The sequence below is a fragment of the Hyaena hyaena genome, unplaced genomic scaffold (assembly GCF_003009895.1).
Source record: "Hyaena hyaena isolate Hyena2069 unplaced genomic scaffold, ASM300989v1 scaffold_864, whole genome shotgun sequence".
NCBI lineage: Eukaryota > Metazoa > Chordata > Mammalia > Carnivora > Hyaenidae > Hyaena > Hyaena hyaena.
Window position 1 is genome coordinate 682,472 of NW_024081497.1, and position 9,715 is coordinate 692,186.

Sequence of the window (9,715 nt, forward strand, 5' to 3'; positions counted from 1 at the left end):
GCTGATTATAGTACTCAAAGACATCCAGTTAGGTGAGGAAACAGCACAAAACATAAAAGCTGTGATCCCAGGTCCCCATTGCATCTAGCAGTGATGGAGTAATAGAAAAGCCAAAGTTTAAGATGAAAACTAACTAGTAAGTACCAACTGGTAGTTTGATCTTCAATAGCCTTCCCTTAGTGTGAAAGGGGCCAAAATGCCACACAAAAGACACAACTGTGCTAAGAGAATTAGTGGTTGCTCAATAATATGAGGACACCCAAGAAAGCCACAAAATGCAAAAGCCTCATAGAAGAAGATGGATTTCTGCAGTGAGTATTAACATGATATCCAAACGACATGGTAATAATGGTCACACAATGAGACTCCTCTCTGCAAAATCATAAGGATGTAGTTTTGATTATCCACCAAACCCAGCTAATTTAACAAAGACATAGAAAAATTCATTTGGACCACAGTCTTTACCTCCACCATGAGGGTCCTATTCCTGGGGGGAAAGATTAGAAAGGTAGACATACACCTGATAAAGAGAAGGGATATGAATTGAATGTATTTTACTAATAGGAACTGGGATAACATGAAGGAAAGACAGTTTTGATCTCTTCACAGTAAAAGTTTCAACATGTAATACACTGGCTGACAAATTAGTCAATTTGATGACAAAGATCAACTGGCAATTTTACCAAGTTAACTGGGGAAGTCAATCCAACCGTACTATTTCATTATGTGCATTGTGTACTCAACTCCAGGGAAAAGAGAGTTGAAACAACATTCAATGCTTCGCAGTGGAAAATTACAGAAAGAGAAGAAAGAGAGAGACTATTTCTACTGACTATCTTTGGCATGGATTTTTCAAAAGGGAAACAAAATTTAACAGTTGTACACAAGTAATAGCTTAAAATAGCATTAATATATTTTCTTTTTTTTTTTACAAATAGTTTATTGTCAAGTTGGTTTCCATATAACACCCAGTGCTCATCTCCACAAGTGCCCCATTCTGTGCCCATCCCCCCCTTCCCCCCCCACATCCATCAGTCCTCAGTTTTTGTCAGCATTCAAGAGTCTCTCATGGTTTGCCTCTCCCCCTTTCCCCCACTATTTCCCCCATTCTTCTCCCACATGGTCCTCCGTTAAGTTCCTCCTAATCCTCCTATAAGTGCAAACATATGATATTTGTCCTTCTCTGCCTGACTTATTTCGCTCAGCATAACACCCTCAAGGTCCATCCATGTTGCTACACAAGGCCAGATTTCATTGTTTCTCATTGCCATGTAGTATTCCATGGTATAGATAAACCACATCTTCTTGATCCATTCGTCCATTGATGGACACTTAGGCTCTTTCCATGTTTTGGCTATTGTGGAGAGTGCTGCTATGAACATTGGGGTACATGTGCTCCTATGCCTCAGCATTTCTATATCCCTTGGGTAAATTCCTAGCAGTGCTATTGCTGGGTCATAGGGGAGTTCTATTGTTAATTTTTTGAGGAACCTCCACACTGTTTTCCAGAGGGGCTGTACCAGTTTACATTCCCACCAACAGTGTAGGAGGGTGCCCGTTTCTCCACATCCTCGCCAGCATCTCGTGTTCTCTGATTTGCTCATTTTAGCCACTCTGACTGGCATGAGGTGGTATCTCAGTGTAGTTTTGATTTGTATTTCCCTGATGAGGAGGGATGCTGAGCATCGTTTCATGTGTCTGTTGGCCATCTGGATGTCCTCTTTGGAGAAGTGTCTGTTCCTATCTTCTGCCCATTTCTTTACTGGGTTGTTTGTTTTTCAGGTGTGGAGTTTGGTGAGTTCCTTATAGATTCTGGATATCAACCCTTTATCTGATATGTCATTTGCAACTATCTTTTCCCATTCCATTGGTTGCCTATTAGTTTTGTGGGTTGTTTCCATTGCTGTGCAGAAGCTTTTAATCTTGATGAGGTCCCAATGGTTTATTTTTGCTCTTGATTCCCTTGCTTTTGGGGATGTGTCAAGTAAGAAGTTGCTGCGGTGGAGATCAAGGAGGTTGTTTCCTGCTTCCTCCTCTAGGGTTTTGATGGTTTCCTGAATGTAAATTCAGGTCTTTTATTCATTTTGAGTTTATTTTTGTGTATGGTGTGAGAAATTTATCTAGTTTGATTCTTCTGCATGTTGCTGTCCAGTTCTCCCAACACCATTTGTTAAAAAGGCTGTCTTTTTTCCATTGGATATTCTTTCCTGCTTTGTCAAAGATTAGTTGGCTGTATACTTTTGGGTCCACTTCTGAGTTCTCAATTCTGTTCCATTGGTCAATGTGTCTGTTTTTGTGCCAATACCATACTGCCTTGATAATGACAGCTTTGTAGTAGAGGCTAAAGTCTGGGATGGTGATACATCCAGTATAGGTTTTATTTTTCAGTATTATTTTGGCTATTCGGGGTCTTTTGTGGTTCCATACAAATTTTAGGATAGTTTGCTCTAGTTTTGAGAAGTATGCTGGTGCAATTTTGATTGGAATTGCATTGAATGTGTAGATTGCTTTGGGTGCATTAATATATTTTCTAAAAAATGACCAATTATTGATAATGAATGGCTTACTTTTTATATAAATCCCCCAATACTGTAGGTTGTAGAGGCCAACATTTAACTATTATATCCTGCTAAATTTGTTCCAGATCTTAACCCTTTATACATAATTACTTTGGGCTGTCCTTTAGGAAAGCAATTTATTCAGTCTTCTATTTTTAATAAACTAGTCATTTCCTCATTGTTTTTGGAGTCAGAAAACCTTTCAGATATTTGTAGAAGATCCAGAAAGTGTTTCTGAAACTAAACAATACTGTTAAATTGGAAGGCAAACACATGTAAACTTTTAACATGGTCACGATTTACTATAAAATATCTCTAAAAAAGAGAATTTTGTGATTACCAAGTCACCTAACTTGTAATTCGTTTACTGCTAAACACTGGTTGAAAATACCCCCTCTGGTTTCCAGCAAGGACCACCTTTGAAAGAGAATCCTTAAAAGTTTGAAAGTAGTAGACACTTTTTTTTCTTACCAAATCCTGTCCATATAATTCTATCTTTACTGAAAGTACACTCCATTTTTGTTACTCAGATTTGAGTTAACTGAATTTTCTTTAACTATTTCAAGAGGTTCCCCAGGAAGCCATGGAGGTAGGAAAGAAAGCGTTCAAGCTTTACCACTCCCTGCCTGGGCTTCTCTCGCTACACTGGAGAAAGTAGCCACTTTGTGTAGCTCCACTCATACTAGGAAGCCTACCTGGGACAAGAGTTTGTGTGTCTCCTGAGCTTCCCTCTTTCCTTCTCAGATGGCTTCCAGGGCCACTGTCACCAAGAGACACAGCCCTTGATTTCCAAGGAGAAAAACAATTAATTTATTTTTGTAAACTTAATTTTAGTAGAGCTTTCTGTAAACGGACATGTATAAGTCATTCTGGCAAACTTTGTGGCTTCTTTATTGAATTTCACTAGTACTTAAACCCTGTTCTACTGCCATCCTGGATAGATCACTTTCCTTTCTGGGGGCGATCCTGTTCTCCCTGGAGTGACTATTTACTCCACCAAGACTAGATCCCTTCTATCTCCTTGTCCTTTCCATGATTCAAGAGTGATCTTATGTGTAATTATAACAGCTTAAAGACTCCTGACATCAGGAGAACATATTTGAAACATCTAAGCTCACCTTTGTCTTCCAGTGACTCTGAAAATGAAATTTTAGAATTGTTGTGCTTCTGGAAATGTTGCAAAGTTCAGAACCACACTCTTTCCATGTTTTCCATGAGCCAAGTTTTTCTAGGCATGACTTTATGTGAAAGTTTATGGGGAAAATTACTGTCCAAAGGCTTCATGAGATGTTATAAAAATCTCCACTTTTATAGGATGAATTTTTATATAGAATTTGAAAAGATTTTCCTTCAGACCACAAGGATCTTCGATTTTAAATTAGAGATGATCAGAGAGTCAACAAATACTTAGAGGTTATTTCATTAAAATTTCTAGCAAATATTTGAAAGCTCACACACATTTTAGGAACTCTCAGAGTCTGCTCTCGGCATTCCTGCATGTTTCCTTAATTTTCTGTATTTTGCTGTGTCCTGTCATGCATCACAAATACTTATTGGAATCCATTCTGGTTACCTGTATGTCAATTTCACCAAATAATAAGCTCTTTGAGAGTAAGCACTGTATCCTCTTTACTCTGTTGGTCTAGCACATAGGAAACCGCTTGGAATAAAGTACGTGCACATGAAACAGTCTTTCTCCACCCTACCATGCATCTCTAATCTTGCATTCTCTCTATACTTTCTTCACTCCCCCCCCCCCACTTACAGGTCTTATCAAAATTTACATTCTATACACTTGAGTTAATTTTTCCATATTTAGTGCTGCTAGAAATAAACCGCATGTGGGCTGGGCTATTTTTGTATTCTTTGTACATTATGCATTGAATAGTGTCTGTCCCATAATAGATACTCAGTATTTCTTTTGTAAATAAATGAATGGGGGGTGAGGAGTAAATGAGACAGAGGTACAAGGGTTTACATATGGACAAACATTCACAAAGATTATCTTAAGAAAGAGAACTTAAGCAAATGTATTTATTCTTAAACTTTATACCACAGGTTATAAAACTCTGTCGTGTTGAGTTATTTTTCTTTGTTTTTTATTTTTTTTTTTGGTCCACATAGATTTATTTTTTTTTTCAGAGGGTGACAGATGTTACTGCCAACTGATTTCACATTATAAACAAACACACAATCAAAAACTTAGATATTTTTGGTTGGCTTTTTAAAAAATGTAATATTTGGCCACATTTAACATCATTGCCAGTTGCTGAATTAGAGTTGACCCCTCAATTCTGCACACATCCTAAAATTCCCTATTGTCTTCTATTGTCTGCTCTACTCAGTTATGTTATCACTATGGAAATTCACATTCTTCAATCCATACTCTGCCGAGAAATTGAGTTGTTGTAATTACCAATTATTTTTAGAACACTAGCTATGGTAAGACATTTTGTAAAACACTATTGTGTTTTCTATTGCTTTATGACAAATTACCACACATTTAGTAGCTGAGAAAATCAGATATTATCTCATAGTTTCCATGGATCAGGAGTCCAGGCATGAGTTAGCAGGGTCCTCAGTTCAGGCTCTGACCAGGTTAAAATCAAAGAACCAATGGAAGCTCTTTTCTCATCTCATGCTCAGTACTCTTCTGAGCTCCCACAGGGTTAGCAGGAACCATTTTCCTTGTGGCTGCAGGACTAAAGCCCTATGGGTAGAATTCTACATGTAGTTCATAACCGGGCCACTTGTGTTCCGCTTCAAGTTTAACAGGAGACTCTCATGACACTTAGTTTAAGATGTTGCAGGATTCGGTCACCCTCCCCACCCCCCACCCCCAGATTAATCTTCTATTTACCAAAAAGTGAGCTGATTAGTAACCTAATCACAGGAGTGATACTCCATAATATTCATAGGCTCTGCCCACCCTCCTGGGAAGGATTATATAAAAGTGTGGGTCACAGGAGACCACGGTGGAATTTTGTCTATCTCAACATATAACTCAAACTGTAAGATAAGTCCTGGGCTTATTAACAAGCTCCCCAGAGCTATAAAGCTTGTAAACTTAAATCTTAAAAAAAAAAAAATTGTTGCTATAAGCTTTTTGAATAAACTTCTGAATACAAATATTTTCACACAGCAGTCATTTGAAACTACAATAAGCATTGCCTCGGCTTTGCCACACCTAAGTAAGATCACGAAACTACATTGCATATGGGCCCATGTTTAGCATAGGATGGTTATGCCCAAGGGAAGTTCGGTGTGTCACATTTGAAGGTTATACAATATAACTGTACAAGAAATGGTGATTTTACATTTATCAAGTGCCCAATTGAGACAACTTGGATACCTGTGTTACCACTATATTCCTTACTCAATGTCATTTTCCTGAGGTTTGGGGCTACAAAAGTTGACACACACACCCTGCTGTCTTATTTAATCTGCAGTGTAAATTTGTTTTTGCTTCTCACTAGGTGCAAAGATAGTTATTAGACAGTTTATCCAAACTACACAGAATTTTCCTTGAGATACCTGAAAAAGGTTTTCTTTGTTTTATTTTTTCAAATTCTATCCTATCTCTTTACAAGTCAAACTGCCACTGCTGCAAATTCAAATAATCACTTCGGTTAAGATCATTTGACTCTGTAATTTTAAAAATATGGCTTTACCTTTGATCACAGAAGAAAAGTTATTCCTGCTCTAATCCCAGAAAGGGTAAAGGATGAAGAACTTTAATCCTTGGTAACAACATTCTAATAACTTAATTCAACTCCCAAGAAATATTACTTTGGAATGGTTTCCTTGTTAGATGATTTCATTATTAGTATCAATACATTATTTGCAGGTAAGAACAAACTGCCTGTTTTGATGCAGGATATGTAAAAAGAATGAGATTTCACAAGTGAATCTGTAAGCAAAATACATGGTTAGAAATTATGGTCCTGAAAAACACACACTGAGTTATGTTGTGATACAAAATGTGAAAAGGCCATAATTCAGTTCTTATTACAAAAATGAGATTTGCTAAGAATCTTAGAATAAAGGGAGGAAAAATCATTTCAAACTAATGTCTTACAGGTTTGGAATTGATTTTTTTCCCTGAACTGAAATCCAAAACATTTGGCTACTTATATTTACCTCTCTAAATATATAAACTGAGAGTCTGAATTCCAAAAATGTATAATGTTATTTAATAGTATAATTTGGGGTGCCTGGTTGGCTTAGTTGGTTAAGCGTTCGACTTCGGCTTATCATGAGGTCATGATCTCATGGTTCGTGGGTTCGAGCTCCATATCGGGCTCTATGCTGACAGCTAGCTCAAAGCTTGGAGCCTGTTTTAGATTCTGTATCTCCCTCTTTCTCTGACCCTCCCCTTTCACACTGTCTCTCTCTCTCTCAGAAATAAATAAAACATTTTTTTAAAGTTATTATAATTATTAACTATATAATGTATATAAAGCTAACTTTAGCACCTAATTTAGGATAATGTTGAAAATCCTGTATTATACATCATGTAGATTTCATTGGTTGGAAAATATTTTTACACAAATGTTATCTTGTATATTCCTACTAATTCCATTTAGGTTAGAATATTTTGAAACATCTTATAAAGGTGGTGGAGTTCCTTGATACTGATGGTGCAGATTTCCAAGAAGAGGAAGTTGTCATTGATGGCATCTTCAAAGCTTAACTGGATGAATTTCTCACTCACAGCAGGCTGAAGACAGCTACTCCTGGGTTGGGGTCCGAGTTACACCAGCAAGGACAGAAATCATTCTCTTGGCCAACAGGATGCAGGATGTTCTTGGTGAGAAAGGCCTATGGATTCAAGAATTGACCACTGTGGTTCAGAAGAGGTTTGGTTTCCTTGTAGAATATTTATGCAGTGTAGAGATTTATGCTGACAAGGTGGCCATAAGAGGTCTGTGTGGGGGGCACCTGGGTGGCTCAGTCGGTTAAGCATCTGACTTCAGCTCAGGTCATGATCTCCCAGCTCATGGGTTCCAGCCCCACATCAGGCTCTGTGCTGACAGCTCAGAGCCTGGAGTCTGTTTCAGATTCTGTGTCTCCCTCTCTCTCTTCCCCTCCCTTGCTTGGACTCTGTCTCAAAAATAAATAAACATTAAAAAAATTGTTAAAAAAAAAAAAAAAAAGGAAGTCTGTGTGGTATTGCCCAAGCAGAGTCTATGTGTTACAAATTCCGAGGAGACCTTGCTGTGCGGAGGGCCTGCTGTGGTGTGTGCTACGGTTCATCAAGGAGAGTGGGGCCAAAGGCTGTGAGGTGGTGGTGTCTGGGAAACTCTAAGGTCAGATGGCAAAATCCATGAAGGTGTGGATGGCCTGATGATTCACAGTGGGGACTCTGTTAACTCCTACATTGGCACTGCTCAGACAGGGTATGCTGGGCATCAAAGTAAAGATCATGCTTCCCTGAGACACCGGTGGTAAGACTGGCCCTTAGAAGCCCCTGCCAGGTCATGTGACAATTGTGGAACCCAAAGATGAGATACTTCCCACTACCCCAACTCAGACCAGAAGGGCGGGAAGTCAGACCCACCTGCTATGCCACAGCCATTACCCACAGCATAACAGGGTCACCTTAGCAGCTAGATCTGGAGTCTGTATTTTGCTCTGTAATGACCTTTAATAAAATCTTTGAAAAATAAAACATTACTGGAAATAAAAAAAAATATTTAATGTTTTTTTTTTAAATTTTAATGTTTATTTTTAAAGAGAGAGCATGAGTAGAGGAGGGGCAGAGAGAGAGACACACACAGAATCTGGAGAAGTCTCCAAGCGTTGAGCTGTCAGTACAGAGTATGACACAGGGCTCGAATCAGGAACTCAGGAACCATGAGATCATGACCTGAGCTGATGTCAGATGCTTAACTGACTGAGCCACCCAAGTGCCCCTATTTAATGTTAATAAGCTTAATTTTATGAAAAGCATTTCCCCAATAATGTATTTGTGACATTTAACAGCAACTCTGAATCTAAGAATATAGGAAGTATTAGAGTTTGAGTGTACTTTTTTTTTTTAATTGCTGTTGTAGTTACAAAGCCCTACATGTATTTGGATTATTTCTCATATAATATCTATTACTTTCCTAAGACATACACTAGAACTGATTCTCATAGTTTCCTTTGTTGCTTGGTCTCATGCATTGAGAATCAAATATTTCATTCACACATGGAAACCATGCCTTAGTGTGTGTGGTGGTATGATCATCTGAGGCCACCATACCGGTTTTTGGCCAGTAACCCTGAGAGTAATTAATATGACCTGAAGAAGCTATAGTATTGATGCAGATAACAACAAAATTGGTACTGTAATTATTAATGTCCCAATGTATTGATCTTGTTGTATATAATATTAGCTTCTAGATTTCTTTGAGACTCTGAAATTCCTAATATCTTTTAAAATGTTTTAAAGTTTTTAAAAAGTTGCTTCTCTGTTTATCTGGATTCTATCCAGAGTGAATCCATTGTAGGTAACTGAGAAACTTAACTAAATGCAGTGTTTCTTAAATAAAGTATGTCTATAACTATCTTTAAAATATGCTGTCCATCTCTGAATACCATTTTTCTCTCTCCATCTCATCATTTCATATATATAAAATATGTGTATATATTACACATATATGTGTATAGCTATAGATACTTATATGTATAATTTCAATTGCCTATTGCTTTCACAACAATTGAACATGAACCTGACATCTAAAAACAACAAAAATGTATTATCTTACAGTTTACAGTTCAGAAGACCCAGTATGAAGTGGTTCACCTGGGTACTCTGCTTAGCGTCCCACAAAAATACAATCAAGACATCGGTAGGTCTTTGATCCTTTCTGTAGGTAGACCATCTACTGAACCAATTACCATGGGCTCTAAGCCTCATTGGTCAGTATGGTGACTGACAGGCAAGTGAACAAGATATTTGGTCTACAGTGCCTGTATTAACAAAATCTGATGGCATGTGGGCCTTAGTATTTGCCATATTTGGTTGAAATAATGGCTTACTTGAAGGGTTTGGAGCTCTAGATCCCAAACCGATTGAGTGAACCCAGACGAGTAACAAGATCAGCAGTAAACAGAAGTGTGTGCAGCTCCACTTGATAGCTTTTTTTCATTGCCTAATGTTGACTTTTCTC

General features: G+C 37.9%; 1 pseudogene; it reads left to right on the top strand.

The window, feature by feature from the left end:
- Window positions 1-7,195: 7,195 nt before the first annotated feature.
- Window positions 7,196-8,197, top strand: LOC120222334 (annotated as a pseudogene).
- Window positions 8,198-9,715: the final 1,518 nt, after the last annotated feature.